Raw genomic sequence first — 13518 nt, 5'->3', positions numbered from 1 at the left:
CTGGGCAGAGCCACTACAGTACGCATGTATATTTTTTTAATAATTTTTATGAACCTATTTGCTGAATTCTGCACAAATTTGGGTGTTTTTTTCATAAGTTGCCATGATGAAGGTTAGCAGAGCATTCCTACCAAAACTTTCACCCAGCACTTGTGGTTTAAATGGGACCGTGACTTTATAAGCTGGTGGGATTGCTCGTGCTGTGGCAAAACTGGGGATGCACAGTCCATCTTCGTAAGGAGAGCGACTGCTGCAGGAGCTCGCTCCGGGTTCCTTTGAAGTCAATGGCAAATTTCCCATTGGCTTAAGTAAGAACACATGTCTCAAAGAAATGAATAATATGAAACTCCAAAAGTGAGGGGCAGAGCATGGCCTGGTTTGACCTGGAGACTCAGCTTGCCATTTACTGCTACATCTGCCTCCATCTCTCAGCTGTACAATAAGCAGTACGAGTCTGATTTGTGTTGGAAGAGAGCTACTTAGTATTATTAGTGACCTATGTTATTAGCATTAATTGGATTAGGACTGATAAACTATGGAAGTTTTTTTGTTTTCTACCGGTAATTTCCACAGGAATACAAAATAAAGCAATCTTTGGAAACAAAACCTTAAATACGGGCTTGTTGAAGCAGCTAGTATTTTTCTTGTTCAGAGCAGAGGAGACAGTTGATAAAATTACATTGACGTTACTGTGGTGAGATGATCCTTATGGCTGTCACGGTGCATGTCCCCAGGTGTAGCACTCTCTAGCTGCAGGAAACTGGGTGAAGATCCTCCAAGCCCCCAGATGAGCAGGCATCATGGGAGAGTTTCAATACAACCTGTCCTCAGCTTAACCCATTTGGACACCCCGTGTGCCTGTGCAGGACCAACACAGACCTTGGTTGCTGTGGCACCAGGAGGCAGTGCTGGGGTCTCTAGCTGGGTCTAAATTGTCTAAGTGTTTGTTTTAATAAAAGCCACTGGTCATAATGTCAGGGATTTATAAAGTGGTGCAGAGGCAGTCTGGAGCGCAGGGCTGCAGTTGTGTGGCTGTGGTGCAGGGTACCGGGTAGCTCAGCAGTGCTTTGCAGAGCATGTTGGTGGAGACATCTCCATGCAGGACTGCAGAAGCAACATGCCCATGGCCGTGGTGGGCAGCTACAGCCACCCAGCCTGAAAAGGGCACCAGCCACCATGGGTACAGCTGCATGGGGAAGCCCCGGAAGGCGAGGCCCAGCCTGTGCGACAAGCACCATCATGGTCCTCACCATCCAGGCCACCGCAGTGGGGCCAGGGGCTCCTGTCCCCTCAGGGCCTGCTGCCCAAGGACCGTGTCCTCCCTGCTAGACCGGTGGGAGTCTGGAGGGGCATCACCATTTGTCTTGCAATTCATTGCAGGACAAATGCTTATTGAAATGGTTGCCTCTAATATCTTGGGAGAGGCCGTTACATTATGGTCTGCCCAGGCAGTGATCTATGGATAATGGTTCCCTGCAAGATCTCCTCACTCTCCTGCAATCTCCACATCAGGTGGGTTAAAACTGACTTGCAAAACAAAAGTTTTATTTTCTGTATCTCTGTTCTTTTTAAAAAAAAAAAAAAATCCTTGTAGAGTTTTGTGAAATACCACTGTTATTGGTGCATTGCCCGTTGCTTCTCAGTGGTAGTACCAAAAGGGTGAGCCTTGCCTTTTCTGGAGCAGGGAGATGAGCTCACTTATGTTTTACCTTAGAAATGGGGACTGTTGAGTCCAGCCTCCACTGGTCAGAGGGAGCGTGTGGGTCTCAGGCAAGGGGTCCAGATCCTTAACCAGAGGGACAGTGGTGCCAGGTGTGACCAGAGGAACCTGCTCTCCCAAGCCTTTCAGCAGGAGCAGCTGCAAGGGTCTCCGGCAGAAGTGAATTCTCGTCTGAAGAACATGCAGCTTTTTTTGAAATTGAGGCATTTTGTGAGGATGTGCCAATCTGGACATAAATTTCAACAGGAAAGTCAAAGTGAATCATTTGGGCTTTTCTGTTTTGTTTTGATAATGGTGAAATGTCTTGTTTTGACAGACAGAGTTGTCATTTCCATGATGCAAAAATGTTTTACTTCCACCTTCTCATTTTACTATATTTTCTGCTAGCTATAAATACACTGTTCATAGCAGTTATTAATTTAACATCTTTTTCAAGATGATATTTAATACTGTATCTCAATTTTTAGATATGATTTTGTGTTTTGACATCTAAGCCAAGTGTCTTTTTATTTTAGTCAAATGAAACAAAATTAAATTAAATGACGAGGCAAAACAATTCACTGTTCATTGAAATGAAATATTTTCTTGGTTTGAATTCCCCTCTCCCCCCCATTTTTCCACTTCTTGATGGGGAATGCAACTATATTCTAGGTGTGAGACTGTGGAAGGCAGCTGTAAGGTACTCAAGTTTAATCAGTGCTAGCAATTAAAAAGCAAGCAAGCAGGTTAAAACAATATGCGCAAAAATAATTTCCCATCTCAGTTAATGAGGTTTCATGTGGAAGAAGAGAACATGAAAGGCTTTGGTGTGGCCTGTTGTGTAGCTCTTATCAGCAGTAGTGCCTAGGAATTGGCCGTAGGATGTCCATGCTTGCAGTCCCCATCTCATCAGCTCCGAGGCTGGAGTTTATGAAGTTGTACCTAGAAGTAGTGGAGAAGCTGGTACCACTTCCCGAGCAAGAGGGCAGTACCTCTGCCTCACATGAACACCTACCTTTGGGTGCTAGGGCTTCTGTTATCAGTGTTGCTAACTTGTTGTATGATGCTTTCACATTGGGCTGCGATAATGGCACTTATACATCACACTTTGAAGATGCTTTTTATTGACTTAATGTGAATATTATTGTCATCGTTTATTACAGGGAAGTATCTCATAGTAATTGAAATACAATATGGTGCCATTAATCACTCTGAATATGAAATGCTAACTTTAAACTGTTCATAGTATATTAAATGCTCCTCTAACCATAAAACAATTTGACTTGCAGTCAGATAGTTTACAAATGGCCAATGTTTAGGGTGCGCAGCGATTGACATTTATGTGGTGGTGTTCACATGCTCGTGTTTCTGAATAATGTATTTTCTTTGGGGTTTCTGTGAAGGTGTCGGGACTTGCACCTTTCTGGTTCCCTGATACAGAGGTGTAAAGGATGCGAACTGCAGGCATCACTGTTATCTGTTTAACAGCATCTCCATGGCAAGCCCACAATATGTGTGACAGTCTGAAGCACCCAGTAGGCTGTGTACAGTAAGTCACCCTCCTAAAACGCCGCTGCTCTTTTTTCCTTGAGATGCCTGGTGAAGGAAAGCAGTAAAAAAAGAGTCAGGAACTCAAACAGTGAGGTTTTAGCCAGGACTGTTGAAATAAAGCCCGTTTGCTTTCATGGGACACTTTTCTAAATTCTCTCTCCTGTATTACTTAGAAAGGAAAGGCGTTGCCACTTTTACAAATCATTCTCAATTAAGAGTTAATCCATCTACCAAAAAGGAAAAAAATAATTTAAGCTGATATCATAGTAAAATTATAGCAGTGCCGTCCACAGTGCTCCAGTCAGCTGTGATAAATCCCCTCCAGATCTGCCCTGCTTCTGACCTCTCCTTACTACCTGCACCCAGAGCATTAAGCAAAAGCCTTCGGGAGCAGCTCCAGCCTGGCTCCCGCCTGCCATGGTAGGAAAGCCCTCCACGCTCAGTGCCCCTGGATTTCAGCAAGAAGCATCAGGCATTGGTGTCGGACCATGTCCATCCCGGCCACCTGTGGCACGAGCCCCATGCGCACCCAGTGCCCCTGCAGCGCTTGCAGGGACAGGGCTGGGGGCCATGTGCCGTGCAGCTGTGGGCACTGACCACACGTGCGTGCATGGCACTGCCTGGCCGGGAGCAGGGCAGGTTGGACAAAATGCAGTATTGTAGAAAGCTCAAAACGTTTGCTGCTGCAGTGGCTGCGAGAAGCACCGCTATTAAACTGCTTATAGGAGCCTCACTTTTTACTGCCTGATTTTCAAAGCGTACTTCAATGGCATTCACAGGAGGGGAGAAGATGTGTAAGGTCATTTCGCAGGGCACATGTTTAAAGATTTTTCAAGAAGAGCAGAGCAAGGTCTTTCTTCTGGGGAGGGAGCGGCTTTTTTTTTTTTTTTTTTTTTAGCTGCAGCTTTTATTGTCAATATGTATTTTTAATAAAAGGGAAGCAATAGAAGCGGTAGCAGGTGACACAGCCCACTGCTGTTCAGCTGCTGACATTTATAAGACAATGCCAGTGTCTTTTCAAAACAGATGCTTGCTTGCCACTGCTGTATCGATGTACACATTTATTTTATAACCAACAGCAGCAAGATGAAAATGATAATGCATGAAGAAATCCCAGAGGCACAGCCCAGCGGTTTTGCAATGCAGCCTCTTTGCCTTTGGCATCATCAGGAGGCTAATGGTCCTGGATAAGTCAGTATGAAACAGCACGGGCTTCTCTCATACATGCTCTGTGCTTGCTCCTTTTTCCTTTTTCTGGTGACACCAGCTGTGTATATCTTAATCATCGCAGTGCGTTTACATTTCTTTCTCAATTATCAACAAACAAACCTGGGCAGTTACATGGCAGGTGATGGCTGGGGAGCGCTGGTCAGCTGTGAGGTTGTGTAATGTGGTGGGCACCAGAGAAGCGAAAAATAAGGCTAGTACAGGTTGTGAAAGAGGAGAGGTTACCTTCCAAATAGCATGTTGGAGCAGAATAAATGTAGTGCACAGGATCAGTATAGACAGGGGGGGCAAAAGAATGGCGGGTGCCAATCTGCAGGCTTCAGCCCTCGCGTCACCAGCTCAGACCCCAGGTCTTTGCTGGGGGAGCATTTAGGTGCCATGGGACTCGCTCTGAGAGCCCCATGTGTAAGGGCTTCCCTTCGTTGGCTCTTAGGTGCCTCCTGGGTCGAGGAGAAGCAGGAAGAGTGGTTGTGCTGGGTTAGAGCCCAGCCCTGCAAATCAGCTCTCCATCAAGCATTTTTGGTCATGTAAGAATAGTCCCTGTGGCAGCAAGCTGACCTTCACTCCAGGAGGAAAGCTTATTCCTGGGGCACATCTCGTAGGATGCTCCTTACTGCAAGGAAATCAATACGGCAATATTATGATAATGTTATACACAAGCTTTTATTTCTGGATGAAGAATGAAAATAAAGAATATCTTGTATCTATTGATTCTTTGAATTTACGTATTTGGATATATATGTTTGATGTCTGCCTTCTGTATGCAGCTGTTTGCCAAACGTGACAGGATTTGTTTTTTAAACCTGGGGGCGAGTTCTGCCCTGTGCATTTAAAATAAGATTTCTCTGAATTATTGAATATGTCAATAAATAAAGCAGAGGAAGCAAGCAGGGAAAAACCCAGAGGTCCTTGGTGAAAGGAAGTTGTAGACACTGGTAATAGGCTCTCACAGCAGTAAAAAGAGGGGGGAAAAGGGCAACTTAAAAAAATGGAAGGGACAAAGAGTCGAATTGGGTATCTCTGCTTTGGTTTTCTCTGGGTTTGATGGTGATTACTGGCTTGGCCCTGGACTGCATCTGTTAATTTAATTCCACCTCATGGTAGAGGGTTAAGAGAACATTTAAATGAATGCTGCAGCGAAGGGAGGACAGGTGCCTGAGATATGTGGGTGTCGCAGATGTCTGCAGGATGGGGGAGATGGGCTGTGGGCTGGCGAAGCCCCGGAGGAGCTGCTAGTGCCCAGGCACAAGGTGGGACAGTGCTGGGGGAAGCCAAGAGACTGGTGAGGAGGAGGGGGCATATGTACGGCCAGTGACAGGGCTGGGGGCTGCCTGCAAGCACCTCCACCCCGACCCCACTGCCCTGCCAGCTTTGGGGGGGGGGGGAGGAGCTGATGAATAAAACATCGCGTTTTACGGAACATGTGTCATCCCGGCTCCAACATTATAAAGTCCCTTACTCTCCTCTCAAGAGATCTTGCATGAGCAACCATTTAAATGAGTGTTACATTATTTACAAGTTGCACTATTATTAAATTAATGTTACATTCATTGGGGCTTTTGTTTTGTTTTGTTTTCAAGGCAGAGCTGTAATTTGAGCAACATATTCATCAAGTCTGAAATGGTGGCTCCAATTATTTTAACATTCATTTGCCCATTCAGCTTCCTCTGCATCTGCTGGTTTTCTCCCCGTGACAGCGTGTCAGAGCCGGGGATGCGTTTGTGCTGCTTGGCAGCGAAACCACCACGAGACAGGCAATGGGACACATTTGATCCTGATGTAGCCAAGGGTGGGTCTTTGCAACCAAGACATAGGTTGCAAAGGTAGCACATCCCCGTGTGAGAATTTCCTTCCTCCACTGGCAAACCCCTCCCAGCATCAAACCATGTAAAGTCGGGGCTAGCAACTTCTTAAATTCAGGCAGGGTAGTGAAAAAAAGCCCTATTGATTTGCTGGCATGTGAGCCTCAGTACGGCAGTCATGTGCATGTGTTGTAGCAGTGCTCGTCGAAGTGAGCATGGGCTAATTGGTTAAAATCTGAAAGGATGCTCTTGAGTGCTGGGTAAGTAACCATAGCAAAGCATCAGCCATTCAGCAAGTGCTGAAAATGATACAGAATAGCTAAAAAAAAGAGAAATGTCATTATTTATTTTAATGCTGGAAGTGTAAGCTTTCCTGACATGATCATAAAATCATATCATTTATTAATGTTTCGTGCTTTGAGGCTGCATCCTGTACCATCCCCAGCCTCCTGCCATTCCTGCCATCTTCAGCCTGGTCCCACAGCTGTGCCTGGCAAGGTGGCTGCCTATGCTGCTGTCCATCCCACGGTGGGTGCCAGGGCTCCCCTCTGCCCAGCCACGGGCTCTCATAAGGTGGTGAGGGTGAAGGAGTGGGCTTTTAAAAAAAATAATCAGTAACTGTGGTTTCTTTTTCCTTTGCTTTCTCAGCCAGTGAGATTCACTCAAGCTTTTCCCTGCAACCACAAGAGCTAATGACATGCTTTAGGTATTTTATTTTATTCTATTTTATTTTATTTTATTTTATTTTATTTTATTCTATTTTATTTTATTTTATTCTATTTTATTTTATTTCATTTCTCAGGTGAGACTGGATGATCTTGTATGATTTTTTACCTGCAAAACTAGAGCCTCTGGGGTAGGCACAACCCTGTGTGAGGAGATGGCCCTGATGTGTGAGCATCCCTGTAGGATGCTGATGTCTATGTGATGAGGTCTGTGAGTTGTCAGGGACCCCGATTTCATGCCTTCCCTGGCGCACCCCTCGGGGTTCCTCTGCTGCTGCAGCAGTGCAGGAGCTGTGGGGCTGCGTTTCTTCAGGGACCAGCTGGAGCATCAGTAGGGTGCATGGCTGCGGGGGGGCAGTGGGGGAGGCAGGATGGCGGCTCTCGGAAAGATAATGAAATGTGGCCCTGGAAAGACCCTCAGCGACAGCTCCTCGGATGTGCCTGGGCTCTGTTCATTAATCTGTGATAATTAGACTTATTTGCAGAGGTTAACAGCGGTGGCACATGGTAATTAACCACTCATTCCCCGCCAAACAGCTCATAAAGCTTCTCACATGCCATGGGTCCGGCTGCAGGTAGTTACGGTGCTGGTGGGTCCCAGCGCTGGGAGGTCAGGGACTCCCTCCCAGGGAGAGGTGTCCCCCAAACACCCCGTCTGTCCCAGACCTGCTGCAGGACGGGGCAGGTGGAAAACAAATTAGTAATCCCTCCGCTGCTTGCCCCTCTCCCCTCCCACCCTGCCTTGCCAGCCAGCTGGGGACTCTCGTTTCCCCGGGGCAGGGGCAATATTGCCCCAGCACCTGCAGGGCTGCTGCTGTGGGCAGGTATTTTGGCAGGGCAGGTAGGAAGGGAACAGTGTGCCCCAGGGTTTTGCAGGGCATTGGCTGTGGCGTTAGAGCCACCGAGCACCAGCCCCGCAGCGGGTCCTGCCAGCCAATGTCAGCGGAGCTGTGCTCAGCTTGCCCAGCGTAGGGGATAGGGAAGATGGAGCAAAGGATGGATTTCGGACAAGATCCCCCCCCCTCCCTTTTCATCCCTTCTCCCCCTCTCTACCCCCACACCCCCTCAGCGAAACCAAGCTAATTAGTCAAATAGATGAAGTTAGGCCAGGCGGGGAGAAGCCCCGTTGCGTGTCCTATATTAGTAACTCACGTGGGAGTAGCCAGATTGGAAGGAGATTGAAAGGGAAAATTGTAGGTGTATGTCGGAAGATAAGTGGGCTAAGCCTTTCCCCCGGCCCTGCGCGCCTGGCTTCCAACACAAAAATGATGTCATTCTTCTCCGTGGCCGGCCAGCCGCCCCGCATCAGCCCCCCGCAGCGTGACGGCCAGCGGGATGCTGCTCGGGGTGTTTCAGCCCTGTGAATAAATGATGAGCCGCTGGTGGGAGGGAGGCAGGGCAAGCACCTCGGGATGCATTAAAGCAATTAGCTGGGAGCGAGGAGGGAGCAGCACTGGTTTTAGCCCCCAAAAAGTTGCACGAGCGGCTGCGTGGGGGGACGCGCAGGCAGAGGGGCAGCCAGGGACAGGGGTTGCAATAGGTGCCGGTTACATCCCTGTTTCTTGGGCTGCCTGCCCCAGCTGCTGTGGGGAGTGAGGGCTTCATCCTGCTCCTGCCTGCCCAGCCCCAGCCGCTGCCACCCCCACCTCCGGCGGAAGGGATCTGCTTGCCAAAATACAGCCGTGGTCTCTGTGGGCTGAGTTGCTTTGGAGGTCACAAGCCCTGAATCTTCCCACCCTTACATGGGGTTTATCACAGGCAGCTTCCCAGAAAGCTGCTGCGTGCCAGCACGAGCCCTTCTGCCTCGGCCGTTAGAAATCCTTCCTGCTGCCCTGACCTGGAGTCTAGTCCCATCCCAGAGGCCAGTGCACCAGGGTGCCCAAATGTTCTGAGGACTTTTGGAGTGGGCATCGCAAAAACGCATGTGGTGGCTCTGCAGCACGTCCATTAGAAAACGTCTTAAACAAAGAAGCACACCTTCTGCTGCAGCAGGCAGCAGCGTGGGGGGTGATTTTCTGGCTCACGAAGTTAAGGCAAAGTCAAGTATTTGGGGGCCCCATGCCGTGGTTTCTGTGCCGGTGGCAGACCCCTGCAGCGAGGAGAGGCACCGCGCTGGCTGGCAGAGCACTGTCCTGCCACTCCAGTGGAAGCAGTGGGTATTTGCAATTAGTGCCTTCACCCTGGCCTCTGGAGTTTGCTTCAGTTATCAATCAGGCCAGTGCAGCTGGTGGCTGGGGAACCTGCAAGACCTGAATCATCCCCACGGAGATCTTCAGCCTTTGCCAGAGGCAGGTGCAGAGCAAGGCTGCGTACAGTGCCATGGCTTCGGGAGGGCACGGGCTGCTCGCTCTGCCTGGCATCCTGGCAGCTGCCTGTCCCACTTGCTGGCTGGCGCTGGCAGTTTTTGGTTCCCAGAGCGATGGCAAATGAGGTGACAAGTCCAGTCCTTGGCTCTGTCAAACCTACTTTCCTGCCCTACTTTTATTTCACTCTGCAGTGGTGGAGCAATGCCCAGTGTGTGCCCTGAGCTGGTGGCACTGCTGCATGCAGGATGGCTCTGCTCCAGTTGACTGGGAGGGCACCTCCGCAGCAAAAGCTTCCAGGGGAAAAAAAAAAAAAAAAAACCACGAACAAACCACGGGAAGGAAAAAAAAATGAGTGGAGCAAAGAGCATCTCCTGCTGACACTGTGCAGCCAGCAGCGCCTGTCTGCCCTTGTGAGACCCACCAGCCCTGCTGTTAAGGGCAAAACACAGCTGTGAGCCAAGGTGAGGGGACTGAAGGGATGGCAGGCAAAGGAGGGGCTGCCCTGCTTGTTCCCATCACTGCATTAGTTGCTGTTGCCTTCAGCTTCAGGGTAAAAGCCAGGCAAAGGTGCTGTCACCATTCCCAGCGTTTGTTCCTCCCAGGTCAAAAGTGTTTAGCTGGGCGGGTCAGCGAACCATGGCTTCACTGAAGTCGGTCTCTCTTTGTATGGCCGTGTCTCCTTGGTGGTGCTGGGGAGCACCAAAGGTGGTGCCTGGCCAGCTCCCAGCCCTGGAAAGAGAAAGCAGTGGTGAGGGGAAACGCGTCTGCTGCCGACCTCTACCTTCACAAAGAAATGTTTCCTTGCACCTGGGAAAAATTGCGTTGGGAAAAATGTCTTTGCTTTTGACTCCAAGGCTGGTTTTGCTGGTGTGTGGCCCCCTACCTCTCCCTCTCTTCTTTTTTCCTCAGCCCACTTTGCCAGCTTGCTCTCGTGCTTCCCCGCAGCTGTCCCTCAGCTTTTCTGTCTGCCTGCTCTTCTTGCCCTAGGACATCTTCATAGTCACAACCTGGCGCCTTTGCTGCACCAGCTCCTGCTTGAATCTCTTGGGCAGCGTCAGTGTTCACGCTGCCTGCATGTCTGTGGTTTGCATGTTCTGTTTATCATTTCAGCTCTTTGGGGTGTCAGATGAGTTCATCGACTTCTTCATCCCAAGTGACGAGACACAAGAACCTCCATGGGTCTAACACACAGCTTTGCTGGTGCACAGGCTTTCCAGTTCACAGGGTATGCTGTTGCGTCCAGAAATTAAGAGCAAAAAATCCTTCTGAATTAGGCTGAAACAAACACTAGCTAGATTTCCCCTCAACTGGAAGAATGTCATGACTGAATCTGGGAGGCTCCTCAAATCCTGGCTCTGGGCAGACCCACCAGGAGCCCAAGCATGTCCTTGTGGATCCTTTTTTTTTGGTTCAGTGACAGTTCATTGAACAGGAGATGAAACATTTCAGGCTGGTATTTGTCAGTGAATTTCTGACTAGCTGCAAAAACGAATGCTTGCATCTGAAGGAAAAACATAGACAGGCGCATCTGTAGTGATGGGAATAAGCATTTGGTCAGGAGGACAGTTCTCTCCCAGCTTGCTGGCAGTGCTTGGGGTTCCTGTGGTCCAGGATCTCCTCTTACCACCTGTCTCAGCAAAAAAAAGACAATGCAGATCCCAGAGCACACAGCCCAAATGCAAGGCCAAAGTGCTGTGCTAGTGGTGGCTCACCAGAAAGGGGCACGTGCTGACGCCTTATCTGCATCCCTCCAGCTTGGGGGTCTCCATTCAGATGCTGCTCCGGTGTGGCATGGATCCGTCTGCGGGCTCTCAAGGGCTTTGTTTGGGTACCGCAGCTCTGCTGCTGCTGTAAAGCTCTGCTGCTGCGTAGCAGCCAGTGCTGCTGTATTTTAGTAGTAGTTTGGATGAGGGTGACTTTGCATGGGGGTGGCACTATGGGACAGCCTAGCGCCTTACTATAGCAGCAAGAAAGTTTGCAGAAGGACTCTGGGTATGATGCCAAATGATAAAAACACAGTTTGAGGGTTAACTGGAGACCTTCCTCTGAGCCGCACTTCACCCCCTTCCTGGAGCCCATCTACACATCCACACAGGCATGCTCAGCACGCACAGAGGGCAGACGTGTTTCTGGAAGTGTTACTGGTGACCTCAGTTTTCTGAGGTCTGAACACATAACAGAACATTTGCATTTTTTATAATTATTTATTTTTTTATCAGAGGCAAGTGGACCATGAGAGCCATAGTAACTACACCAGAACAGGAAAGGAGAGGCTTAGCAGCACGAGTGCTGACAATCCAAACCCATCTTCTGAGCCACAGTTCTAAGGAGTGATTTTCTGTAAAAAGGCAGAAATAATGCCAAACAAAACCTGTTCCTTTGTGAGGCCCACAGAATGAAAATGAGTCCAGTGTTTCAATTTTTATTTCATGAAAACAGTTTCCCCGTTTTCCAACCTGCTATTGCAAAAGGATTTGCCATTAGTAACAGAAGAAGCTTCACATCTGGTCAGGGTTTCACCATCAGACAAAGGGGAGGACGTCAGCGAGGCATTAAATGTAGATAATGGATTATCAACAGGGAGAACAGACCTTCAGGGGGTGGGTGTGGGGAGGGATGAGGGGATGGGGCATAATGAGGCACAAAGGCAGCAAAGTGAGACATCTGGGAGGGCTGCGAGTAGCTCTAGGGGGGCTCCTGCTCCCTCCTTGGGTGGCTGTAGCTGATCCCCCGATGCCTCCCAGACACAGCAGTCAGGAGGGAAATCAAATATTAACTGGTTCCTGCTCCCAACCTGCGTGAGGAAGAAGATGAGTGAAGCAAGAGGGAGACCGGTGGAGCCAGAACAGTAGGAAGCCATGCAGAACCCAAACACTAAATTATTAGTGAGCACGAGTAGCAAAGCTCTCAAAGGCAGCTTTGACAGAGACACTAGCAAAATCGCCAGGGTAAGGAAGAACCTTTCCTAAAATTAGTGTAAGACCCAAGAAGCAGCTTTGGTGGATTCGGAGAGCAGCCCTGGGACAGAAGCCGGTGAGCAGGAAGGAGCCGGGAGACAATGAAATGCCTGGAAGCAGCAGCAGGGAGACTTGGGGGAGATGAACAAATCCAGGGAGGAGGAAGATTAGCAGTTAATTACACTGCCGTCCGGCCCAGGACCCTCCAGCCCGGAGCAGGACCCCGGGCAGGTGGCAAGCCCAGAGCCGAAGCCGGCAGCCTGGGCAGTGTGTGCTGGGAACCCGTGCCCAGATGAGCTCTGCTGCTGGCAAGCGCCGGTTCGTGCGGGGTGCCTGGAGCAGGGGGCTGGAGCCTCAGCAAAGGCTCTGCCTGTCCCAGGGCATGGGGAGCATGCCCGAAGCGCAGCTCCGAGCGCCTGTCCTGGCTGGATCCTGTCTTTGGATGGGCATCTCATGCCCCCCTGCCCCCTTCCCCTGCCATCGTGCCCTCCTTCCCAGGGGAAGACAGCCAGGGCAGAGGGGCGGCACGGGCCCCCTGCACACTGCGGCTGGCATGGTCTCTGCCCAGGTGATGGGGGACCGGGGTGCTCTGAGCCCCAGCACCTCGGGACTGGGGGACAGGCAGTCCTGCTGCTTGGAGACAGCAAAAGTGAGCCCTGGGAATATGGACACACGCCTCTTTGGGGATGCTGCCTTGCTGGGAGAGGAGTGCTCCCTTCCCGTGGACCTGGTGCTGGGCTCCCCGCTGCAGCCTGGGGCCCTTCCCAGACACCCGCTGCCCCTCTGGCAGCCCAGGGGACTGGCTGGTGGCCCGATGGCCCCGGGAGCCTCTGGGTGAGGGAGAGCCCGGAGAGGCCCCTGTATAAACCAAAAATGGGAGAGCAGGAGCCGGAGGCAGGATCCCCAGGGCACAGGGAGGGCAAGCTGGGGAGGAGACGTGATGGGCCATGAAGGAATTGCTTTTATTCTGCAGACCTTCACCTTGTCTCTGACGGTGCAGTAAGGACCCAGCCTGGGAGGGAGATGCTGAGATGCCCGAAAGGGAGGGGAGACCCCCTGGGACAACCTGAACTTCTGGTTATTTGGCATTTGCAGTATTGCCTTTGAGACATCTTTGGGATGATGGGGTTTTGTGATCAGTCTCTCCAGCTTCTCCCACAGCATGAATTGTAACCAGAACTGGTCCCCTCAGTCCCCAGGTGTCCACAGATCCTGGTAGCAATAACGTTGTCCCCTCAGGAAACCTTGCTG

The sequence above is a fragment of the Falco punctatus genome, assembly GCF_963210335.1.
Source record: "Falco punctatus genome assembly, chromosome: 8".
Taxonomy (NCBI): Eukaryota; Metazoa; Chordata; class Aves; order Falconiformes; family Falconidae; genus Falco; species Falco punctatus.
The sequence above is the reverse complement of the archived record's forward strand: the minus strand, read 5'-3'. Positions refer to the sequence as shown.